The 26,951-nt window shown below is 47.0% G+C and overlaps 1 protein-coding gene across 2 annotated transcripts in view; it reads left to right on the plus strand.

Annotated features, from left to right (window-relative positions):
• The first annotated feature begins 4,971 nt into the window (after window positions 1–4,971).
• The window catches only part of PALS2 (protein associated with LIN7 2, MAGUK p55 family member), a 127,644-nt gene continuing 105,664 nt past the window's right edge, over window positions 4,972–26,951 (plus strand). For both annotated transcript variants that reach the window (XM_044294478.1, XM_044294479.1), the window contains exon 1: window positions 4,972–5,259. The gene's annotated coding sequence lies outside the window, so the exon portion shown is untranslated. The remainder of the gene's footprint in view (window positions 5,260–26,951) is intronic.

The following is a 26,951-nucleotide window of genomic DNA, read 5'->3' on the forward strand; positions in this document are numbered from 1 at the left end:
GTTGGTAAGTTGGATTCTAGGAGGCCAATTTCTATTTCTTTGTTGGGTGACCTTTGCAAGGTTTTGGGTGACGTATGTAAGGATCAATATGAAGTGTTGCTTTTTCGCACAGCCTTCGTGTTAGCCTTTTTCGGGGCCTTTAGGGTTAGTGAGTTAGTGGCTGCGAGCCGTAATAGCGTATCAGGTTTGGAGTTTTCGGATGTTGTTGTTATAAATGATAAAGTTGAGATTGTTATTAGAAGGTCTAAAACTGATCAGTATGGCAGGGGTCAGGTAGTTAGATTATATTCTTGGGTTGGTTCGGATTTTTGTCCAGTTAAATTGGTAAGGTGTTTGCTTGAAATTCATCCTGCCAAGTCTGGCTCATTTTTAATGCATCAGGATGTCTCCCCTCTCACTAAATTTCAGTTTAGCGCAATTTTAAAGAAATGTTTGGGGAAGTTGGGACTTAGCTCTGTAAAGTTCACGTCGCATTCATTTAGGATAGGCGCTGCGACTGAGGCATCTAGGTTTGGTCTAGATGATGCAGTAGTTAAAAGAATCGGGAGATGGGAATCTAACAGATTTAGAATTTATGTTAGACCAGAGTTAATGTTACCAGCCTGAATGCCTTCTTTATCTTACAGGGAGTCAGTTTGTGATTTGGATTGTGGGCCATTCATTTGTTTTTTGGGCTCAGAAGCGAGCTGAAAAAAGAATATATTCTGAGAATTTATCGTTTAATGCATCCGAAATTCTTATTTTGTGGCAGGGAATTAGAGGAATGTGCTGGAAGGGGTTAATGGAAGAGATTAATAAGCTTAGGAAAAAATGGCCTGTTCCACATTTGATTGTTATCCACCTCGGAGGGAACGATTTAGGTAGATTAAGAACCTGTGAATTATTATGGGATATGAAGAGGGATCTGGCCTTGTTACATCACAGCCTTCCCGGTACTGGTTTAGTTTTTTCAGAAATTGTCCCTCGCTTAGTCTGGTCAGGTAAGGAGGGTAAATTTTTGGAAAAAATTCGCAAAAGAGTGAATAGGGCCCTTGAGAAATTTCTTCCCTTGATAGGGGGGTTTAGTTATAGGCATTCAGATCTGGAGGGGTTTTTGCCTGGCCTTTTTAGATCCGATAGTGTTCATCTTTCGGAGGTAGGGATTGATATTTTCAATCTGGGCTTTCAAAATATAGTGGAGAAATGGCTGCGGTGTTGTGGGGGGCCTCGCCTTTGTTAGGCGTGGCTTGTGGGGTAGTGTCGCTCAGCTCATGCTGAGTGGATCTTGGTCTTTATATGGTTAATTTATTATTGGTCTTATGGTACCGGTTATGTTGGTATTTTTAAAAGTTATTTATTTATTTAACGTATGGTTGTAAAATATTTTTAAGTGACCCTTAATAAAGCACAGCGGCCATTTCCTCCACTATGTTGTTGATGTCATTTATTTATTTAGGAATAAGTCAGTAAGAGAGTGTGTCATTTGCCCCCATGAAGTGACCCCACCAGAGCGTCTAGCTTGGGGGGAGACATGGGGGCAATGACACCATTATTAGGCAGAAAAGATATACCGTATTTTTCGCCGTATAAGACGCACCGGCGTATAAGACGCACCTAGGTTTTTGGGGAGGAAAATAAGAAAAAAAATATTTTTAACCAAAAGGTGTGCTGTGGGTTTGGAACTAGGTGGTCTGTGGATGGCACTATTACTGGGGATCTGTGGATGACGGACACTGTTATGGGGGGATCTGTGGATGACGGACACTGTTATGGGGGGATCTGTAGATGACGGACACTGTTATGGGGGGATCTGTGGATGACTGACACTGTTAGGGGGGGATCTGTGGATGACTGACACTTATGGGGGGATCTGTGGATGACGGACACTGTTATGGGGGGAACTGTGGATGACGGACACTGTTATGGGGGGAACTGTGGATGACGGACACTGTTAGGGGGGAACTGTGGATGACGGACACTGTTAGGGGGGAACTGTGGATGACGGACACTGTTATGGGGGGATCTGTGGCTTTCACTGTTACAGGGGGATCTGTGGATGGCACTGTTATACATGTGTCATCCACAGACCCTCCCAGCCCATAACTGTGCCATCCACAGATCCCCCGCCGCTCCTGTATACTAATATCATATGTCTTATTCAATTAATAGTTTTTAAATATGCCTCTTTATTCCTAAAAGTACCTTAAATCCGAAGCGCTTCAGTACAATGCCGGCAGGCCGGGCAGCCGGCGCGGCGCGTCACTCACTGACGTCACTTGCCTGCGCCGCCTGCTTCATTCATAAAGTAGGCGGCGCAGGCACGTGACATCAGGGAGTTACGCTGCCGCCCGCCCAGCCTGCATACTACTGAAGCGCTAAGGATTTAAGGTACTATTAAGCATAAAGGGGCATATTTAATAACCATTCATTGAATATGACATATTTTATTAGTACACCGGAGCGGCGGGGCGGGCCTTTAGTACAGTGACTGCACCGCCCCGCCGCTATTGCCGGCCCCAGCTCCTCCTCCCAGTCCCTCCCCGAGTCCTCGCTCTCTTTACATCGCTGCCAGCGATGTAAAACTGACTGCATTCGCCGTATAAGACGCAGGGGCATTTCTCCCCCATTTTGGGGGAAGAAAAAGTGCGTCTTATACGGCGAAAAATACGGTAGGTTTAAGGGCCTTGTTTCTTTCCCTGTATCTCTTTTCCCGCCCCTTTTTCTATTTCAGGTAAATCACCTCAGAAATGTCTAACCTGCATTCCAGAAGTTTCCAGCTGCTGTGTGTCAAGGAGCAGCTGATTGGTTGCTGCCTGTTGCTGGGGGAGATTTCCAGCTCCCTGATTTGTTGCTGTACTATCGGCGGGAATCTGTTCCCCTTTATATTTCCAGGTTCAAGCAGAGCTGGCTCAGTAGTGCCTGGAGAAGCTGACCAGCGTCCCACCCCCCCTTCCCTAATTTATCACTCTGTCATCTGTCGCTGGGCTTTATTAGAGGGGTAGTGTCGCTCAGCTCATGCTGAGTGGATCTTGGTCTTTATGTTGTTGATGTCATTTATTTATTTAGGAATAAGTCAGTAAGAGAGTGTGTCATTTGCCCCCATGCTTTGTGCATAGACCGCAGGATGAGAGACACTGATAGGATTGGTGGTGGTTCACAGTGGCTTTCCTCATTCCGGTGGTCCCTTAGGCCATGCAGTGAATGGAGGGGCACAACCCTTCTTCCCCTCGAGGCATACCATGGTATTGTGGCTTCTGCTTGATGGTGGCTGGGGTGCCCCTGATGTAAGATGTGTGTGTTGATAGGGTGCAAGACAGGAGGTCTGGGCCTGGTTATGGCGGTGCAAGACAATAACAAAGCCGGAGAGAAAATAGAATTGGTGGTTGGTCAGCACATTACAGTGCGCAGGTACACGTTGCCATGGCTGGAAGCACAAAAGCAAAAAAAAAACAACGCAACAGCACTGTGCAAACACAAATAACAAAGTAAATACCACAGTGCCGTACTCACTATAAAAAATGTAAAATTCTAATGCTGCATTATAAATGTGAGATTCTTGACAAAAACATTTTGTACAAAATTATTCGTGCCTGTCCACCGTCGTCAAGGCGATCTCTTTAGGACAGGAACCGAACACTGAATTCCACATTCACTGGTGCCATACGGCCTCCATTAAATTCTGGGAATGCAGGTTCCACATGTATGCCGAGCCCACACTATATTATACCTTTTATTTAGAGGTATCAAATTCAGGTCGTTTTGGCAGTTCACAAGCAGTCAGTGTTTTTAATAAGGTCTGTTTTTCTCCAGTAGATACACAACCTTTCCAAGGCTGAATATGGAATAGCATGCTGTAAGATGGCTGACTGAGTCTCCATTAAATCCACACGCACTGCGACAGTCGCTCAAAAATACAGCTTAGGCTACTTTCACACTTGCGTTTTTCTTTTCCGGCATAGAGTTCCGTCACAGGGGCTAAATACCGGAAAAGAACTGATCAGGCATATCCCCATGCATTCTGGATGGAGAGTAATCCGTTCAGGATGCATCAGGACGTCTTCAGTTCTGTCATTTTGACTAATCAGGCAAAAGAGAAAACCGCAGCATGCTACGGTTTTATCTCCGGGCCAAAAAGACGGAAGACTTGCCTGAATGCCGGATTCGTCCTTCAGGCCTGCGCAGAGCAGTAAAAATGTGAAGAAAGATACAAGACGGACCCGTCTGTCCGCATGACAAGCGGAGAGACGGATCCGTCCTTGCAATGCATTTGTGAGACGGATCCGCATCCAGATCCGTCTCACAAATGCTTTCAGTCAGCGAAAGATCGGCGGATCTGGCGGCCAGTTCCAACAACGGAACTGCCCGCCGTATCACACTGCCACAAGTGTGAAAGTAGTGAAAACTGGCGTTTTGGCTTTCCGTTTGGGAGATCCGTTCAGGGCTCTCACAAGCGGTCCATAACGGATCAGTTTGGCCCTAATGCATTCTGAATGGAAAAGGATCCGCTCAGAATGCATCAGTTTGCCTCCGATCCGTCACCATTCCGCTCTGAGGTGGACACCAAAACGCTGTCTGCATCCGTTTTTGCAGATCAGTGACGGATCCGCCCAAAACGCGAGTGTGAAAGTAGCCTTTGATGGACTTTTTGAGACTGTCGTGTCGCAGTCGCATCTCACCACCACCATTGACTATCATTATAAAAAACGTTGAGCAACTTTTCTGTGACAAATGTCGCTGTGTAACCCTAGTCTTGTATGGAAAACTGATTCGCCCAATGCATGTACAACTTTGGTAAAATCAGATAAATCCCCTCATTGGCAGTGGATGATAATGAAGAAATATTTTTCCACAGACTCCAGAAATACCGCAGTACTACTTGTGTATGGACGATAGCTGCAGCTCTGGGTGCGCCTCCTAGCGGCAGCGAGCCGTCATTCGCACGGAGGGGGCGGGGAGCAGCGCTCAGTGACGTAGCTGTGCCGCCGTGTACTGGCTTCAGAACGTGTAGTCAGCGACCCTCAGAGGCGCGCTCCCGTCCGGCTCTTTCCAGTGCGCTCGCTCGGGGGCGCGCCGCTGCTCGTTCACGGGAGCGCTGACGGCGGCGGTGCTCACGGAGAGTTCTTGAGGAAGAGAAGGATCGCGGGTCACATGTGAGCGGTTATTACCTCCTGTCTGCCCGTCAGCCAGTGACAGAACGGCAGAGCGCAGCCGCAGAGGAGCTCCGAGCACGGCTCACCTCGTTATCCCCCTCTCGTCTGACAGACAGCGCGCCCGGCAGAGGTGAGTGCCTGTCGCCGGTCAGTAGCGCTGTGATTTGTGTCCTGGCCGGGGGAGGCGGCATGTGCGGGCTGTCTGCAGCTCTCCGGCCCCCGGTACCGGCTGCTAGTGCTCCTCCATACAGGACATGTGGCTGCAGCGTGTGTCCTCTGTGCCTGCACATACATGTGCTGTATGGTCTGCACTGGGGGAAGCCCTCTCCATCAGTGCCCGGCAGGAGGAGGGGCAGCTGCTGCCCTCTTATCTATTTCCTCCAGAGGAGGGGTCTGCAGTGCAGGAGAGGTATGAATGATTACATGGCAAGGGGGTCTCTTGTCGCGGCACTAGGGTCTCTTGTCGCGGCACGAGGGTCTCTTGTCGCGGCACGAGGGTCTCTTGACGCGGCACGAGGGTCTCTTGACGCGGCTCGAGGGTCTCTTGACGCGGCTCGAGGGTCTCTTGACGCGGCTCGAGGGTCTCTTGACGCGGCTCGAGGGTCTCTTGACGCGGCTCGAGGGTCTCTTGACGCGGCTCGAGGGTCTCTTGACGCGGCTCGAGGGTCTCTTGACGCGGCTCGAGGGTCTCTTGACGCGGCTCGAGGGTCTCTTGACGCGGCTCGAGGGTCTCTTGACGCGGCTCGAGGGTCTCTTGACGCGGCTCGAGGGTCTCTTTTCGCTACGTTGGTGGGGGGGGGGTGTCCCCATTCCCACTTCATGGTGTAACATTGGTACATTATGGGCACACCGTGCAGAGCCTACTGGTAGTGATGTGTGTTACCGGTAGGCGGCAGACAGCCTCCTCTAAGTTGCTGTGCCAGGGGCTGGCACTCGATGTGCTCGGGGAAGCTCTGCAGTCCGTGGAGTATAAGAAGTAGTGATGCAGGGCGCCCTGTGCTGGGGGTCGGGGGACTGATGCCACTTCTGTAGTCTTTCTGAAAAGTATGTGCAGGGGACGGCTGGCAGGGGCTGTCATTAGGTCAGTACTGCTTTAAGACCACTGGCAGCAGAAGGCGGCATACAGCGGGTTTACTCTTCTGGGCATTTTCTAGATTACTTATGGCGTGAGCTTTATAAAAGACATCTGCATTTCCCAGGGTTGGAGAGCCGCCCTGTTCCAGGGCACTTTTTCCCAGGTGCCACCTTCATATACTGTTTAGGAGAATGGTATAAAGGGGCCCAGTGCCGCCAGCTTCTCAGAGGAGCTGCTGTATAAAGGCATCTGTAAGATACCCATTCTCTCCACTGAAGGAAATGGATCCCGGCTACGACCTGTGGGTGTCCCCCTCGACAGCGTACATTGGCCCAAGGACACTTTGCTGCCCATGTGAATGAACAGGGATGGCTTGTGTAGCAGAAGGTCTCTTCATTTCATGATTTGTACATTCGTCTGTCTGGCTCAGATCGGACCATGATGACACCTTCATGGAGTTGTCATGTTCTCCCGTGCTCCGGTTTCCTCCTGCACTGACAGTCGGCTTTGGATGAAACTGCCTGGGATGTGTGTCCGGGTACAGGGAGGTGGAGCGGTGATTACAGCCTGTGTACATCGCTGTAGAATATGTGGGTGCCATAACACAGTGGTCCCCAACCTTTTTTTGCACCAGAGACCGGCTTCATGCAAGACATTTTTCTCACGGACTGGGGGAGGTGGGGGGGGGGAGACACATGTCGGGGTGGGGGATGTAATGGAGGTTAGTCACGCACATATCAAAATACAATATTGCCAATAATACTGCTACACCATAATCCCGTTCAGGCCCCCACTCGGTGACTTACAGGTGAGGTCTCCTCTGGCTGGAGTCGTTCTCTTTCCTTTTTTTCCTCAGTCTTGCACAGATCACGTCTGTTGACCACAACTTCTTTCTGTAAAATTGAACACACCTATTTAGTATCAATGCCTCAGTTTATGCCTCTACTTAGTAATCATCCCCATTTACTCCCCAGTAGATATAATTCCCCCCCCCCCAGTAGTGGCCTCTATACATATAATGCCCCCCCCCCCCCAGTAGTGGCCTCTATACATATAATGCCCCCCCCCCCCAGTAGTGGCCTCTATACATATAATGCCCCCCCCCCCAGTAGTGGCCTCTATACATATAATGCCCCCCCCCCCAGTAGTGGCCTCTATACATATAAATGCCCCCCCCCCCAGTAGTGGCCTCTATACATATAAAGCCCCCCCCCCCCAGTAGTGGCCTCTATACATATAAAGCCCCCCCCCCCCAGTAGCGGCCTCTATACATATAAAGCCCCCCCCCCCCAGTAGCGGCCTCTATACATATAAAGCCCCCCCCCCCCCAGTAGCGGCCTCTATACATATAAAGCCCCCCCCCCCAGTAGCGGCCTCTATACATATAAAGCCCCCCCCCAGTAGCGGCCTCTATACATATAATGCCCCCCCCCCCCAGTAGCGGCCTCTATACATATAATGCCCCCCCCCCAGTAGTGGCCTCTATACATATAAAGCCCCCCCCCCCCCCAGTAGTGGCCTCTATACATATAAAGCCCCCCCCCCCCCAGTAGTGGCCTCTATACATATAATGCCCCCCCCCCCGTAGTGGCCTCTATACATATAATGCCCCCCCCCCGTAGTGGCCTCTATACATATAATGCCCCCCCTCAGTAGTGGCCTCTATACATTTAATGCCCCCCCCCCCCAGTAGTGGCTTCTATACATATAATGCCCCCCCCCCCCAGTAGTGGCTTCTATACATATAATGCCCCCCCCCCCAGTAGTGGCTTCTATACATATAATGCCCCCCCCCCAGTAGTGGCCTCTATACATATAATGCCCCCCCCCCCCGAGTAGTGGCCTCTATACATATAATGCCCCCCCCCCCAGTAGTGGCCTCTATACATATAATGCCCCCCCCCCAGTAGTGGCCTCTATACATATAATGCCCCCCCCCCCCCCAGTAGTGGCCTCTATACATATAATGCCCCCCCCCCCCAGTAGTGTTTATAAACCAAATAATAATACAAAAAAAAGAGACCAAAGTACTCACCTAGCTCCTGCTGTCATTCTTCCACCCTGCTGCTGCTTTGACTGCCTTATGGCACAGGGTTTCTGCTGGCGTAATGTCGCCATGCCGCCTGTGACCCGACGCAGGAGGTCAACAATGATGTCCTCACGACCTCCTGCACTTTAGCACAGCCTCATATATAACACGTGCTAAAGTGCAGGAGGTCGTGAGGACATCATTGTTGACCTCCTGCGTCGGGTCACAGGCGGCATGGCGACATTACGCCAGCAGAAACCCTGTGCCATAAGGCAGTCAAAGCAGCAGCAGGGTGGAAGAATGACAGCAGGAGCTAGGTGAGTACTTTGGTCTCTTTTTTTTTGTATTATTATTTGGTTTATAAACACTACTGCTATAACACGTGCATTATTACTGGCTCTGGATAGTGTACAGTTGGGAGCCGTTGCCATTGTGCAGGTCACTCATCCAGCCCGGGTTCTATGTTTGCGGGGGACACGTTTGTGGCACTGCCAGGAATGTTTGCTTCCTTTTACTCTATCGATAGCGGTTTATGTAGTCTGATCTCTCACAGAGGACCGGAGGCAGACACGTCTGTTGTATTAAGTACTTGCATCCCTCATGTAACAATTCTGGAGCATCTATTCTTATGACTCTATGTTGTGCCATTCCTTTATTATTCCTTCTAGAAATTATGAATGAATTACTAGCGGCTTGCAAAGAGGGGCCACATGGCTGCTACTAGTTGGGGGGGGGGGTTGTCCTTGCATCTGACACTTGCAGCACTGATTGGATAATGTCAGCCTGTGCGTGGACCCCCCCCCCCCCAACTTGTAACACCGAGAGGGACCTTTATTATAAACTGCTAGTAATTCATTCTGTTCCAGTACGGCCTGTTTCACACTGCTGGCAGGCTGTTTCGGCACAGGCTGCTGGGAATCGGCCAGACAAAAAACGATTGGCGCAGCTGTATTTGGCTGTTTCTCGGCCAGACTCCATTATTGTTAGTGGAGCGGGTGGCATACCAGCAGCGTCCGGCATATGTCAGATCCGGCAGGCTGTTCGCATCTGGAAAAGCCTGTCTGATCGGCAAACACAAGTGTTTAACAAGCCTTAGGCTACCTGCAGAAAAAATGGCAGTGTAGGGGCTCCTGCACACGACCAGTCCTGTTTTTGCAGTTTGCAAATCGCGGATCCTCAAACCATGGATACCGGCCAAGTGCTGATGCAGCGTTTTTTTTTTTTGTTTTTGTTTTGTAGCCTTAAAGGATTGGCACAACATAGTCATAAGAATGGGTGCTCCAGAGTTATTACATGGGGGATGCAAGTAGTCACTAATACAGCCATGTCTGGAGAGGTGACAGGTTTAAAGGGGTTGTCTCACTTCTGCAAATGGCATTTATCATGTAGATAAAGTTAAAGGGGCATTCCGGTTACAGAAAGGTGTCCCCCATCCAAAACTATTAGATCGCTGGGGTTCCTACCGCGAGGAACCTCACCTATCACGGGAACGGGGGCCCCTCTTTGAAGTTACGTCTTTCCTTTCCCTTTTGTATTTTGTTTGGGTTCTGTGTGTTGCATTTCCCTATTGTTTGCATTAGGCCTGAAGTAGACTCCTGTTCGTCCTTCCTTTTGGAGTACCAGGGTCCTGTAGGGCTAGATAGGACTCTAAGTATTCCTGCTTATGAACTCGCCTACGTTTGGGGTCTGTTCATACTGGTAGTCAGTCAGGATTTTGGTTAGGCTTTTCACTAGGAGGTGTCCATCTTCCTTCCCTAGTTCTTAGGCCTGATTGCCTGTTTCCCCCTTCCCTCCTATGCTCAGTGTGGTGTTTCCCTCCCACACTAAAGCGTGACAGCAGAGGAGGCAATATGAACACTCGCAATACATTAGTAAGTGTCTCTCTCTATAGCGCTCACACACACCTACCTTCACAGCCTTGCATGGTAGGTTATAGTTCAGACAGATGTTACAGATATGACCTTATGTAAATACCAGCCCTGCGCCTCCTGCCTGCGTTGTGTCATAAAGCAGAGGTGGGGCGCTCTACCAGTATCTCGGCAGGTGTGGGATGTGGCGCGGTCTTGCACTGCATTGTCCCGTCTTATCTTTTCCTCGGCAGCAGGCTTTGGCGGAGCTTGCTGAGCTGATTGTTGCTGCTGCTTCTTGGAATCCTCATGGCCGTGCTACTGATACTGTAAATGCTACCGTGTAGGCATTATGTGGGGACTATGGGCGAGGCAGTAAGTATGGTTCTCCTCTGACTTTATATGGCACCATTCTATTTTGTAGCATGTTTCCAGTATATATCTCTGTTGTCACTGGCGTGGGCTGTAAGCTGTCAGGTGCAGGATGCTGTATCCTCCTCTGTGCGGGCATCTCTGTGATAGCGCTCTGTTCACGCTGCAGTTGTGGGTTGTATTTGGCACACGTTTCTGCCGCCTAGCTACTTTCACATCTGCTCTTTCCCTTTCCGCTATTGAGATCCGTCATAGGATCTCAGTAGCGGGGAAAACGCTTCCGTTTTGTCCCCATTCGTTGTCAATTGGGACAAAGCTGAACTGAAGGGAACGGAAGAAACCAGAATACATTCCCTTCCGTTTCATTGCGTTCCCATGACACACACAAAATATGTCCTGGGATGCGTAGCAAGACGGATCCGTCATGACTCGCAATGTAAGGGCTCATGCACACGAACTTTATTTTCATTCTGTGTCCGTACGTTTTTTTTTTTGTTTTTTTTTTTGTTTTGTTTTTTGCGGACCTTATGCGGAACCATTCATTTCAATGGGTCCGCAAAAAAAAAAAAATAGAACTTACTCCATGTGCATTCTGTGTCCGTATGTCTGTTCTGCAAAAAGATAGAACATCTCCTATTGTCCGCATTACGGACAAGAATATGGCTACTTTCACACTTGCGTTCGGGGTTCCGCTTGTGAGTTCCGTTTGAAGGCTCTCACAAGCGGCCCCGAACGGATCCGTACTGACCCAATGCATTCTGAGTGGATGCGGATCCGCTCAGAATGCATCAGTATGGCTCCGTTTGGCCTCCGCTCAGCAGGCGGACATCCGAACGCTGCTTGCAGCGTTTTCGTGTCCGCCTGGCCGTGCGGAGCCAAACGGATCCGTCCAGACTTACATTGTAAGTCAATGGAGACAGATCCGTTTGAAGTCGACACAATATGTAAAGTCTGGACGGATCCGTCTGAGTACAAATTGGACTTAGATTTTTTACTGAAATATAATGCAAACATATCCGTTCTGAATGGATACCATCGTTTGCATTATAGGAGCGGATCCGTCTGTGCAGATACCAGACGGAACAACTCCGAATGCAAGTGTGAAAGTAGCCTATGACTGTTCTATTAGGGGCCAGCTGTTCCGTTCTACAAAATACGGAATGCAAACAGACGTCCGTAATTTATGTGGAATGCAAACTACATACAGTCGTGTGCATGAGCCCTAAGTCAAGGGGGACAGATCAGTTTTCTCTGACACAAAAGAAAACGGATCCTTCCCCTATTGACTTACAGGGGTTTTAGAGACGGATCCGTCATGGCTATTTTAGAGATAATACAACACAGAACAGTTGTATTATCATGATGGATCCAGCAAAAACGCAGATGTGAAAGTAGCCTCATGCATTCGCTAGACATATGCAATAAATTTAGCGCATCTTGGGCTCTTTTAGCCAGAAAATGAAATATCAATTTGCTCCATTGTCTGGCTTTGAAATCTTGTTTCTCCATAATTCGCAAATTTTACACCACAGAACCGGCACACGTCACTTCATAAATTCCCCCCTTTGCTCTTTCAATACAGAAAAAAAAAGTCCCGCTGACCAAGTGCGTCCATAGAGGAAGCTCGTTTGACTATTAAACCTCTCGATGTACATACGGTATATGGTGTGTAGAGCCTAAGCGCAGTGTGAACGGAGGCTTTTATTTTATATATGGCTTGAAAGTAGTTGCGCGCTCGACATTAATCCCAGTGCCTGTGTGATTTGGCGTGTAGAGGTCCGGGCTTTGGGACATGCATGACCATTGCAGCGTGTCACAGAGCCACTTACAGTATCTCACAAAGTGAGTACACCCCTCACATTTTTGTAAATATTTTTTTGATTCTGTATTTTCATGGTACAACACTGACAATCTGACACCTTGATACAATGTACAGTAGTCAGTGTACAGCTTGTATAACAGTAAATTTGGTGCGCTTTCAAAATAACCCAACACAGCCATTAATGTCTAAACCACTGGAAACAAAAGTGAGTACACCCCACCCTATGTAAAAATGGCCAAATTGTACCCAATTAGCTATTTTCCCTCCCGGTGTCATGTGACTCCTTAGTGTTACAAGGTCTCAGGAGTGAATGGGGAGCAGGTGTGTTAAATCTGGTGTTATCAGTAGGGGTGTCGGGTGTTGTGCCCCCACAATCTGATATTAAAGGGAATCGGTCACCTGGTTTGAGCATATTAAGGTGTTATTACTGCCATGTACAATAAAATACCTTATTTCTGGCTGTAGTCCTAATTTTTTGTTTCATGGTTTCATTAGCGATAAAATCCACTTTTTATGTTATACAAATGAGTGTCCAAGGTGCCCAGAGGGGCGTTATTATCCTAATCTGGAGCCCAATAACTCCCCCATACAGTGCCCAGCCCGCCATCCTTTAGAGCACAAGCACTCCTCTTCCAGCATAAGTAACTGCCCACACCCAAACTCTTTGCCGCCACCCCCTCATTTTGGTTTTAGTTGCCCATTATTAAAAATATTGAGCTGTTCTGTCACAAAGTGTTAACTTTTTATTCTAGCGGTGTGACTGGTACTTTCACTTTGTGCTTCTCGTCTAAATACCCTCATCTCTAAACTACGGAGAGGTCATAAACACTTATTTAAGCCACATTCTTATCAGTAAGGCTACTTTCACAATGGCGTTTTGGTTTCCGTTTCTGAGATCCGTTCAGGGATCTTACAAGCGGTCCAAAACGGATCAGTTTTGCCCTAGTGCATTCTGAATGTAAAAGGATCAGTTTGCCTCCGTTCCGTCTCCATTCTGCTTTGGAGGCGGACACCAAAACGCTGACGAAACTGAGCCAACTTGAACACCATTGAAATTGTGTCATAGTAAACGGATTTGTCACCTTTGACTTATATTGTGTGTCAGAACGGATCAGTTTTCAATGACACAATAGAAAACGGATCCATCCTCCATTGACTTTCAATGGTGTTAAAGACTGATCCGTCTTGGCTATGTTACAGATAATACAAACGGATCAGTTCTGAACGGATGCAGACGGTTGTATTTTCTGAACGGATCCGTTTGAAAGTAGACTTGGATAAGAACTGAACTATAATGAGTGTTTGTTTATAATGTCAGAGAACAGAGATAAGGAGCCCGTCAGCTCCCCAGATGATGGAAAAGAGAGAAAATCCTCAGGTTACCACTAAGGTTGAGCGGTATACCGGTGTTCACGATATACAGCGGTATTAAAAAATGGCGATATCGCTGTTTACTAATTACCGTGGTATTTTGTGACGACATCGAAGCGGTCATGTGTGCTGACCGCTTCTAAATCTGCGTCCGCCACCCCTGCACCTTGCATAGCGCTGAGTAGTGAGTACAAACACATTACTTCCTCTCACTCCGGGCTCCTTCTTGCTCCGCCTCCCTTAGTCAGGTCTCCAGACTCCACCCACCATCTGACATCACCGTCCGTCACCCACCCGTGCCGGTTCTATGTGGCGAACTCTGTGTGAGTACTGGTGTCTCTGGAGAGACTTTTCCCGCGGCTGCCTCGCTCGTGTGCTCTGATGACAAAATTACAAACGTATTACTTCCTGCCGCCCCCGACTCTCCCTCCTCCTTGCTCCCATATTCAAGAATATCGGAAAATGTATTATTGTATGTATGGTGGCCTGTGGCCACAAGACTTTACTATAGCGTCTCCTTGTTGCTGGCCCCCCATACAGTGTAACGTCTCCTTGTGGCTGGCCCCCCATACAGTGTAACGTCTCCTTGTTGCTGGCCCCCCCATACAGTGTAACGTCTCCTTGTGGCTGGCCCCCCATACAGTGTAACGTCTCCTTGTTGCTGGCCCCCCCATACAGTGTAACGTCTCCTTGTGGCTGGCCCCCCATACAGTGTAACGTCTCCTTGTGGCTGGCCCCCCATACAGTGTAACGTCTCCTTGTGGCTGGCCCCCCATACAGTGTAACGTTTCCTTGTGTTTTTTTCTTTTAAACTGGTATTTATCGCGATATATATCGTTATCGCAATAAAAAAAAATTATATTGTTATCGTCTGAATATTTTTGATATCGCCCAACCCTACAGCATGTCAGCTCTGTACAGAAAAAAAAAAGGACATTTTGTGGTGCATGTGTTCCACTGCCGACATCCTCCATTGTATGCATTTTTGCTGGGGATTGCCGCTAGCAACGGATCAAATGCCCAGGAATTGCTTCCCCAGTTATAAACACGCCACAGTGTTTGGGGGTTTTGAGCATTTCCTCCCATTTTAGGCCACTTTATTTCAGTTATTTTACAGAACAAAAGGATGCCATATTTTTAATTACTTCCAATTTAAAAAAATATATTTCTAGCTCAAAATGAGTGCAATGAAATAAATTAAAAAGTTTAAAAAAATTGGCCCCAAAGGTGTACATAGCTTTTAAGCTAACTTATGATCTAACTGTTATAGGGCATCTGCCACCAGATTGTCAGCAGTTATCCTGGTGACATGTGCACGTCAGCTGAATGTCATTTGTTTAGTCCTAATTCTTTATGTGGTCTTAATGTGTCTAAGGCTGGGTTCACACCTGAGCGTTTTACAGCGCGTTCCTACGCGCTGTAAAACGCTCAACAAGGAGAAACCAATGATTCCCTATGGGAATGGTTCACACTTGGGCGTTTTACAGCGTGTACGATCGCGCTGTAAAACGCCCGACGCTCCAAAAAGTACATGAGCGACTTTTGGGGCGTTTGTGGCCATAGGACACTGTAGTGAATCACACAAACGCGCGTTTACTATTACAAAAACGCGCATAAAAATGCGCGTCAAAAACGCGCGTAAAACGCGCGTTTGCGCAACGCTCAAGTGTGAACCCAGCCTAAAAATCAACCTTTTATAATATGCAAATAACGCTCCGTGTTCTGTCTGCTTTGCTGCGCCCCCTAAGACTGACAGGTCAGGCAGTGAAAACCATATTCACTCATGGCTCTGAAGTCTGGCGTTTGGCGCACACTCTGCACAGGGATGGAGCCCAAGTGACTGTATCTATCTTCAGTGTGGTGTACATTTTTAGCACACTGACCCTTACAGTTCAATGGGGCCATGGGATCTTCTTTCCTGATCCAAGAATGTCACTACAGGTTTTAGTTTTTTGCGGATGAGAATAACCCTTTTTATTGATGCGAGTGAGAAAAAAAAGTGTCTGTTTTGGATATGGCCATGTGCAGACCTTAGACGGGAGTTTAAAAAAATGCCTCTATAAAACTTTACAATTAAAAAAAAAAAACTGAAACGAACAAAAGAGTATGTTCACACGTGGTGTCCTCTGCTGCTCCACATTGAAAAATCTGCATTGGACCCGGCCTAAATCTGCAACGTCAAAATCGGCGCCAAATTCTATGGATTTATTTGCGGAAAGCTTTGGATTTAAAGCAGATATCACAATTTGCATTGCATAGGGTTTAATCTGTGGCAGGTATCCGCAGCATAAATTGGCAAGCTGCAGATTTTAGAATTTGCACGTCACGTCATGTGTGGTTTGTGGTACAAACAATATATTTTTTAAATTTCATCCACTGTACAATGCCGCGGATTTGCCACTTAAACATGCACAGTGTGTACGCCACTTGGGAGCATTCAGCCGATCACTTGCCATTATGCTCAAGCACCAGGGAGTCTGTTTTTATAATAACCTGATAAAAGCAATATATACAGTACAGATCAAAAGTTTGGACACACCTTCTCATTCAAAGAGTTTTCTTTATTTTCATGACTATGAAAATTGTAGATTCGCACTGAAGGCATCAAAACTATGAATTAACACATGTGGAATTCTATACATAACAAAAAAGTGTGAAACAACTGAAAATATGTCATATTCTAGGTTCTTCAAAGTAGCCACCTTTTGCTTTGATTACTGCTTTGCACACTCTTGGCATTCTCTTGATGAGCTTCAAGAGGTAGTCACCCGAAATGGTCTTCCAACAGTCTTGAAGAAGTTCCCAGAGATGCTTAGCACTTGTTGGCCCTTTTGCCTTCACTCTGCGGTCCAGCTCACCCCAAACCATCTCGATTGGGTTCAGGTCCGGTGACTGTGGAGGCCAGGTCATCTGGCTCAGCACTCCATCACTCTCCTTCATGGTCAAATAGCCCTTACACAGACTGGAGGTGTGTCTGGGGTCATTGTCCTGTTGAAAAAGAAATGATGGTCCAACTAAACGCAAACCGGATGGAATAGCATGCCGCTGCAAGATGCTGTGGTAGCCATGCTGGTTCAGTATGCCTTCAATTTTGAATAAATCCCCAACAGTGTCACCAGCAAAGCACCCCCACACCATCACACCTCCTCCTCCATGCTTCACGGTGGGAACCAGGCATGTAGAGTCCATCTGTTCACCTTTTCTGCGTCGCACAAAGAAACAGTGGTTGGAACCAAAGATCTTAAATTTGGACTCATTAAATTTGGACTCATCAGACCAAAGCACAGATTTCCACTGGTCTAATGTCCATTCCTTGTGTTCTTTAGCCCAAACAAGTCTCTTCTGCTTGTTGCCTGTCCTTAGCAGATATTCTACCATGAAGGCCTGATTCACACAGTCTCCTCTTAACAGTTGTTCTAGAGATGTCTGCTGCTAGAACTCTGTGTGGCATTGACCTAGTCTCTAATCTGAGCTGCTGTTAACATGCGATTTTTGAGGCTGGTGACTCGGATTAATTTATCCTCTGCAGCAGAGGTGACTCTTGGTCTTCCTTTCCTGGGGCGGTCCGCATGTGAGCCAGTTTCTTTGTAGCACTTGATGGTTTTTGTGACTTTCAAAGTTTTCCCAATTTTTCGGACTGACTGACCTTCATTTCTTAAAGTAATGATGGCCACTCGTTTTTCAGCTGTGTATCCACCTGACTTCTCCACAACGAAACTGATGGTCCCAACCCCATTTATAAGGCAAGAAATCCCACTTATTAAACCTGACAGGGCACACCTGTGAAGTGAAAACCATTTCAGATGACTACCTCTTGAAGCTCATCAAGAGAATGCCAAGAGTGTGCAAAGCAGTAATCAAAGCAAAAGGTGGCTACTTTGAAGAACCTAGAATATGACATATTTTCAGTTGTTTCACACTTTTTTGTTATGTATATAATTCCACATGTGTTAATTCATAGTTTTGATGCCTTCAGTGTCAATCTACAATTTTCATAGTCATGAAAATAAAGAAAACTCTTTGAATGAGAAGGTGTGTCCAAACTTTCGGTCTGTATTGTATATAAAATAAAAGTTTAGCTGGTGGGATCGTTCATACGATCATTATCTCAAATGTATGGCTAACTGACAGAACATAAGCTGGGGTAGATAACTTATTGAACATCTCTCGTATTGTACTTAGATGCTGATACATTACTATGATGCGGTCAGTCCGGGAGACGCGGCCGATACATGGCCTGTGTTTCTTGGGCCGAGCGCAGTCATGTGAATCAGCCCCTAGGCCACTTTCACAGTCAGTATTTGGTCAGTATTTTGCATCAGTATTTGTAAAGAGTGAAACCTACAAAGAAAAAGTAGAATGGAAAGATTTGTGCCGCAACTGTTTTGGATCCGCTCCTGGTTTTGGTTTACAATTACTGATGAAAAATACTGACTGTGTGAAAGCATCCTTAAACGGTAATTGAAGGCTCCAGAGCACCATAAAGATACATATAGTGTAAAAAATAATGACAGATGTTCTTTAATACTCTGTGCATTGGTGGAACATGTGTGAACAAGACCTTGGAGGGAATTTCATTTTAGTGTTTCTTGAAGCATCCTAATTTCCTGTCAGTAAAGGCTCATGCACACAAAGGTGTGTCCGTTCCGTTTTTTTATTATTATTTTTTTGGGCGGACCGTATGCGGAAGCATTCACTTCAATGGATCCGACAAAAAAATGAAAGTTACTCTGTGTGCATGAGCCCTAAATCTGAACTGTTCTTTATTTACGCTGGGTTCAGACCTGAGCGTTCTGAAAGGAGCGCTCTGTATGCGCGATTGTACGGGCGTTTGCAATCGCGCATACAGAGACAAGCGAACGCCCCGAAAGTCTATGTATGGGAACGCGCGACAAGATGCCCTAAAGAAGCTCATGTACTTCTTGGGGCGTTGGGCGTTTTACAGCGCGATAGTATGCGCTGTAAAATGCCCGGATGAGAACCATTCCCATAGGGAATCATTGGTTTCTCCTTATTGAGCGTTTTACAGCGCGTAGGAACACGCTGTAAAACGCTCAGGTGTGGACCCAGCCTTAGGGCTCCTACACATGACTTTGGTTTGACGGTTTTCTGTATTTTTTTTTATGGCTCTTTTAGTGACATTTTTCACTTCACGTTTGTACATACCAAAAATGCCCTTAAATTGAAAAAACAAAACACTATTAGCAAAAAAGGCATGTGTTCAGCGTTTGATAATTCCAATAGACTTTTATTTAGCATCTGGAGTTGGCGTTTTTCCTGCAGAAATCGTACCAAAGAACGCATGTAAAAAAGAATAAGCATCAAACACCTGCGAAAATGCAATAAAAAAAATCCAGCCTTCTGCTCATCGTTGCCACGTGCTGTGTGATAATGTAACGTTTCACTGAGAACTTGGGAGGTTTGCATGATGTACACGTGGAGTTATCCAAACTGAGCCGATGAGTGTGGTGATTAGGTGGATGGCTTCCTTTGCGACTTAATGAATACCCCGCTGCTTGAACGATATGAATCCCTGGCACCTGCAGTAACGGTCATACAGTATGTGCGCTGGTGATTCATTTTTATGTTTGAAAAGCAATTATCAGAACATATTTGTTTTCAGCCGGCTACCACAATGACAGCAGGAGCCGAGTTATTAGCTAAAGCTGCCATGTGAATGGCCAACTGGTGGCTGGACACAGATTTCCTCTGGACCGCCGCCATTGTTGCGGCAAATAAACAAGTCATTATTTCCTTGTAAAAAAAAAAATATATATACATACATACATAGAATTTTCAGTATGTGCTTTTCACTTAAATGGGACGAACAGTTATAATCACACTGCGCAGCCTCGCAAAGACGTGCAGGTAATTTTGAAGCAGAAGCAGCACTCGCATGATGCCGCTTCCTCTTCAAGCAGCTATTTGGCAGGTTTGCTGGGAGTTGGACCCCCACCCTTCTGATATGATGACCCATCCTGAGGATAGGTCAGTGATGGCTAACCACCGGCACTCCATCTGTGGTGTAACTACGACTCCCAGCATGCTCCATTCATTTCATTTCATTTCTATGGCGTTCTGAGAACAGGCAAGCAAGTGTATATCATGGGAGTTGTAGTTTTACCACAGCTGGAGTTCCGGAGGTTAGCCATCAAAGGGATGGGTTATCAATATCTTTTCACCGCACATCACCATTAAAGGGCTTGTCTCATCCTGGACCATGGGGGCATATCGCTAGGATATGCCTCCATAGTCTTATAGGTGCGGGTCCCACCACTGGGACCTGCACCTATATCGAGAACGAAGCCCCGCAAGTGAAGGAGGGCACACTGCGCATGCGCAGCCACCCTCCATTCATTTTCTATGGGGCCAGCAAAAATATCCAAGCGCTGACTCTATTTCAGTCTGCCCCATAGAAATGAGTGGGAGGGGGTCCATGCATGCGCAGTACGCTCCCTTTCACTTCTATGGGAAGCCGGCTTGGTGGTGGCTGGACCAGAGTCCTCCAGCCACCACCTTGCTGGGCTCCGTTTTTGATATAGGTGCGGGTCCCAGCGGTAGGACCCGCACCTATAAGACAATGGGGTCGGTCATATCCTAACGATATGCTCCCATTGTCCATGATGAGACAACCCCTTTAACTCTTTTTATGGCGGAATGGAAAAATCTCAGAAATTCCTCTTGAGTTTTTCCATTTTAAATTTTTCCCCGAAAAAAAAAAAAAAAAAATATATATATATATATATACTTTTATGGGAAATTTTTTTTACTTTTTTTCTTTTACTTTATAAATGTCTTTATTTTATTTTTTAATACTCTCTAGGGCAGGGATGCTCAACCTGCAGCCCTCCAGCTGCATAACTACTATTCCCAGCATGCTGTAATAGCTGTGGGCTGTCCAGGGTAGTTTTGCAACAGCTGGAGGGCCACAGCTTGGGCATCCCTGCTCTAGGGGACTTCTCAATGCTCAATATACCAAAGCCTCTCAGTGTAATAGGTGTACAACAATGGCAGATCTGGATGCCTTTGCTAGGCCCCCTGCTGCCATTGCCATCCTGCAATTGCATTTGCCATGAGGACAGAGGGAGCCCCTCTTTGTGTCTAACCGAAAGGGATCGCTCTCTCTCAGGGGGTCTCAATCACAGATTTATTGCAGACAACCGGATTGAAGTCCAAACGATGCTTTATTTTCTAGCACTTTAGCACAATGCAGCAACCAAAATAACTCCTGCCAGTCTAGGCACTACCTAATACATAATTCATTCCCTGACTCACCTCTAAAGAACACAGTTCACACTAGGGATCAGATGTGGCTTTCTCAGCCCAAACAGTCCAACAGCCTCCAGGCTGTGACTACAACAACAACATCAGTACCTTTTGGGGGATTGTGGCCCAGACGTCCGCCTGACTCTGGCTGTGCAACCCTCTCTCTGCAGGCGTCGCTAAGTCCCCCAAACTCGGGCCTCCTCAGCCTTTCCTTTCCCCCCTGACTAACACACAGAGGGTTGGTTTTATGCCTATGCGGAAGGGTGTGGACTGGCAGATCCCACTACCAAACCTATCCGCCAATCCAAGTAAAATCCAGCCCAGAAGAAAATGTATACAAAACTGTCTCGGCAAGCTATACTTTGTTGAGACCACTGCAGCTTTCCGGATTTTAGTTATCTCATCTCACCCAGCTGAGGTATCTGGGTGGGATACACACGTCTTCCTGCACGGTCCACATTACCATACCGTCTAGATGCTCCAGTTGCTATTGACTGCAGAGTCTTGAGGGTTAAATAGCCGGGATCAGTGTTCACTCCGATCCTGGATGTTACAGCAGAATCCCATTTGTCAGTCACTGCTGGGCTCCCATGGTGGTGATCTGTGCCCCTGCGATCACTGTAACGTAACTATGTGACATGGAGGCTTCAGACAATGCAATCCCTACGTGCAGCCATGTCATAATGGTTTGAGGCACTACCTTGTATACACAATGTTACTTTGTTGTGTGGTCCCTTTGGCCCAATGCACACTAGTGCAATGACGTCATTGCATCAGACCAGCCCACACCAGCGCTGAGGAGAAGAGCAGAAAGCTGAACATGTCTTTCAAGCGTGAGGTAATATGATTAATAATTAACACCCTCACAAATATCCATAGAGGTGCTTTGCTGTAAATAGCCTTGGTACATTGTGCAGGTTTGGAGAGTTATCAGCGAGGAGTTGTGACCCCCTCGACCATTGGTCCAGGCAGCTGTGAGGTAGGGATCGGTTCGACAGTGTGATCACACATGGTTTCCTTTCCCTATTACCTTCTGCAGTAACCCGGTTTATGCATGAATCAAACCAAGTGCTGTGGAAATGCAGTGTCATCAGAATACATCTAATATAAAGTGCTATGGATAACGGTAATATGACCAATCTTATCTGTCCTGCACTGGATATATGCTACATGCGCCTAGATACAATACTGCCATATTGTGCACATAAACTAGTGCCACCATATAACACAAATAATGCTGCTATATAGTTCTCAAACAACACCCCCATACAATGGCATACAAAATACCCACATGACTGCGCAGTCTGAATATCCCCATTGATAGTGCCGTCATAACCAGCAGAGTCTTCTTCAAAAGTATTATCGTGCACAGTTGTGCCGACATGAGAGGTCCTTTCTTGCCGGTCTAGTGTGGTAAAGTACTGGATTCAGTTTTATTACAGTATTGGTTTAAATCGATCCAGAATCTGCATTGTGGATAAAATTTGAAAAAATCTTATCCCTTTGGTGGTACTGTAAGACTCTGCCGTGATTGCAAATCTGCAGCATTCACGATGCGTGTGGATGTTCCCTTTAAATTGATCTAATTCCGACTCCCTGCAGTTATCTCTAAAAAGGGTTCTCTGCATCTACCGTACGTCTGTAGGGCTTCCAGTGAAGTGAATGTTGTTTAACTACAGAGGCGTTCAGCTCCACTAGTAAAGACCCCCAGCAGAAGTGCTGTCAAAGACTTCGGCAATGATGGACAAGTGAAGGGAGGGTTTTGGATATGTCCCTAGGAGTTTCCGAATTTCTGATATCGATGACCTAGCTTCTGGATAGATCAACGGTATCGGATTGACGGGGGTCCGGCAACGCCACCCATCAGCTGTTTGAGGAGATCGCAGCTATCCAAGCACAGTGTCGTACATTGGATAGTGGCAATGCTTGGTATTCACTTGGATGGGACTGAGCTGTGCCTAGGACACTTGACCGATGAACGTAAATGCCTCTTCAAACAGCTGGTGACGGGAGTCAGACTCTCCCCACCCGATCTGACCTATCCTAAGGACATACCATCAATATCAAATTCCTGGAAAACCCCGTATTTTGGGCTTCATCCGATATACGTTTTTTGTGGATCAATTCATTTCAGTTCCAGAGCCCCACAAAAAAGGTAGAACATCAGGGGTGTGGAAATTTTAAAAAAAACTACTTGTCGAAGGACTAAAGCGGGGTCTCAATCTACTTGTCCCTCATGACAATCTACTTGTCCTGATACAAAAAGTAATTTTAAATCAAAACCATATTTAAGTGAATCCCTTTAATGTACATGCCATACTGGGGCAGTAAATCCCTTTAATGTACATGCCATACTGGGGCAGTGAATCCCTTTAATGTACATGCCATACTGGGCCAGTGAATCCCTTTAATGTACATGCCATACTGGGCCAGTGAATCCCTTTAATGTGCATGCCATACTGGGCCAGTGAATCCCTTTAATGTGCATGCCATACTGGGCCAGTGAATCCCTTTAATGTGCATGCCATACTGGGCCAGTGAATCCCTTTAATGTGCATGCCATACTGGGCCAGTGAATCCCTTTAATGTGCATGCCAGTATGGGGAAGCCCCCGCCCCCCCCCCCCCCTATTCATGGAGGGTGAGTGGCTGGAAGTTGGAACCTGGCAGCACTCCTATTGACACCTCAATGCCAGGGAGAAGAAGCAGTGCGGCAGCCTGACAGCAGAGCATAGCTGACCCAGAGCAGTCACCACACACACTACCTGCTGGGCTATCTATCATGGCACGGGCTGCCACCATGTCAGGAGCTCCTACTACAGCCGCTGACTAACGTGTGCCTCCGCTGGGAGCTGACTTCCGGCCCGTGGCGCCCGACTTCCGGCCTGCACAGGAGCGCTGATAACTAGTGATGGGAAGTTCGGATCTTTTAGGTGAATCGGTTCATTTGAATCAGCTCATTCAAATGAACCGATTCATGAATCGGATCTTCGGTTCACTTGTGAGTCACTGACTGCTGAGCTGACTCGCAAGTGAACCGAAGACTCTAGGTGCCGATGCGCATGCGCAGATGCTATACAGTCGATTCACAATCACTTGCTGCTGCTGACTCAGTGCAGTTGGCTCTTCAGCTCTCTAATTAGTAATGAGCGAGTCAGGATCAGGAAGAGTGAATTATTATAGTGATAGTGAAGGGAAGCTGAGGCTGACGCAGGACAGGAGGACTCAGGACAGGAGTCAGAAGCTGTCACTGTGGTGGTGTGCAATGTGCATTGTTACCCACAGTGACAACAGTCTGACACTGACATTAGTACAATGAACCAAGTGAAGTGATGTGAACCCACCCATAGTTATTTAGCTACTTAACTGAATGAGATGCCTTTAACATATATATCTCCTGACAAGCCAATTTGATCCTAAAGGGTTAATTTAATTCAACCTGTAATCTAAACTCTGTCATCTGTCCCTGGCTTCTCTTATCTCTCTGCTCCTGTCCCTTAATCTTATCACTGCTGCAACAAAAGCAGCCTCAGTGTAACCTGTTCTGCACTGTGACTCACGGCTCTTTTAACTCAAAGAATCGAATGAGTCACAAACTAAGTCGGATCTTTAGATTCTTTTAACTTGTGACTCATTCCATTCATTTCTATTCTTAGACTCCCCTGTGTGACTCGGACGACTCAGAGCTGCCAGTGCTTGCCCTGCCCCCTCAGCTCTGGTCGGTGATTGGTTGGTGGGCGGGGAGGGGCTGGCAGAAGCCAGCTTCCACTCTAAGATCATATTACGCTCCTCCCCGTCCCTCCCTCAGGCTCCTCCCTGCTGCCAGCGTCTCTGCATTGTCTGTGTGACTGAGCTGAGCCGTTTCAAACTGATCGGATCAGTCAGCCCTGCTACTTGCCCGCAGGGCTAAGCTGCCTGCACAAACTACCTGCCCGGCGCCCGGAACTGCATGTCCCGGGCGTCGGGCGATAGGAATTCCACACCCCTGACATGTCCTATTCTTGTCCATTTTGCATTGTTACAATGGGCCTGCAAAAAAACCTGATGCAACACAGACGTCCTCTATATTTTCTGCATCCACGTTTTTTTAGACCTCAAAATCTATTCGGTCGTGTGAGTGCACCCCAACGCCTTTTTTGAATCGCAATCTTTTTCTTAGGCCTCATGCACACAAACGTGTGTTTTGCGGTCCACATATTGAGGATCCACAAAACACGGATGGCGTATGTGTGCATCCCGCAATTTGTGGAACAGCACAGACAGGGATTAATATAACTGCCTATTCTTGCCTAATCCTTTGTTTTCTTTGCGGATAAGATGCGGACCCATTCATTTCAAAGGGTCTGCAAAAAATGCGGACAGAACACTGTGTGCTGTCCACATCAGTATGTCCGTTCCGTGGCCCAGCAAATAAAATTGAACATGTCCTATTCTTTTCCGTTTTAGGCATTGTTACAATGGATCCGCAAAAAAAACCTTGATGGCATACGGATGTACCTCAAAACACGTACGGTCGTGTGCATGTAGCCTTAGAATAATAGAAAATACATATGATCTTGCAGCTCTCTCTAATAATATGCTGACACTTCCTGTCTGCTGAGAAGTGATCTCTATAGGTCATCACAGGCAGAATTCCAATGAGCGGTGACACCTATATATAGATATCACAGCCTACCTTCTCCCCCTCCCTGCACAGTGACCTCTGCACAGGTCACAGGACATGCCCACAGAACTGTCCTACATTTGTCAATGAGTCGCAACCAATCAAAAAATAACAGATTAGAAAAAAATATGTTGGCGTCTGGTTTTCCTACACACTTCCCAAGATCTGCAGACTTGCAACAGCATATACCTGTAACACTTAGAAGCATTCACTTCCGACTCGAAGATGTGGAGATCATTGCGTTTTCCGCTGTCAAAAGCCAAAGCAACAGTGGCTATTTCAGTCAGCAGGTTTTTTAGATACTCACTAACACTCTCTCTTTTGTCCCAGCTGCACCATAGTCCTCCTCAAACTAGGCAAGATGTTTCCCACTATATCAGCCTGAACCAACATTATGAAGATGACCTTACTCCTCTACATGGTCTAAGCCCTGCCTGTCTTCCACCCACTGCCCATGCCACTTTTTGCTGTCCCAGGCATCTGCATGAAGCTCTTGGGGTTGCGCCAAGCTCGGATCAGTGGGGGTGTCGGACCCCTAACGATCGGATATTGATGACCTATCCTGAGAATAGGTAATCATTATAATGAATTAGTAACTACCATAGAGATGAATGGCGCAGCAGTGCACATACTTGACTGCCTCCGCATGCACAGACTGGAAAACCGGATCAGTTTTGCCGGAAATTTTAAAGCTAGTGTGAAAGTACCCTTACTGGTAATACAACCATCTGCATCTATTATGAACAGATCTGGTTTGTATTATGGCATGCTGCGGTTTGCTCTCCGGTATGAGAACGGAATGCATTTTGGAGCACTCCGTTCTGTTCAGTTACGTTTTTTTGTCCCCATTGACAATGAATGTGGACAAAGCAGAAGAGTTTTTTTTTTTTTTTTTTTTTTTGGTATTGAGACCCTATGACTGATCTCAATACCGGAAAATAGAAACGCTAGTGTGAAAGTAGCCTTACCTGGAGTGTCTGGAGATTCACTTGGACGGTTTCTTGTCAGCTCTCCTGACTGGGTCTGTGTGAATACATACTGTAAATCCGTACATCCCCACGACTTGGCTGCAGATAGCCTGAGTATTGTACCATGTTCAGTCTGATATTAAAGTGGTTGTCTGGGTTCAGAGCTGAACCCGGACATATCCCATCCCCATCTTCACCCCTCCCGCCCCCCTGATATGAGCATCGGAGCATTTCAAGGCATTTTTTGGAGATCCGATGATGTTGCTCTTCATAGGGACTGTTAGGCGGAGGCTTCTGCCTAGCAGTGAGCCCGGTGACGTCACCAGCACTAATGGGAGGGCTTTAGCGGCTAGGGTAGTGCTAATGCCCGCCCATCAGAGCCAGTGATGTCCCCGGGAATACTGCTGGGT

Source organism: Bufo gargarizans, chromosome 5, assembly GCF_014858855.1.
Source record: "Bufo gargarizans isolate SCDJY-AF-19 chromosome 5, ASM1485885v1, whole genome shotgun sequence".
In the NCBI taxonomy this organism is placed as follows: domain Eukaryota; kingdom Metazoa; phylum Chordata; class Amphibia; order Anura; family Bufonidae; genus Bufo; species Bufo gargarizans.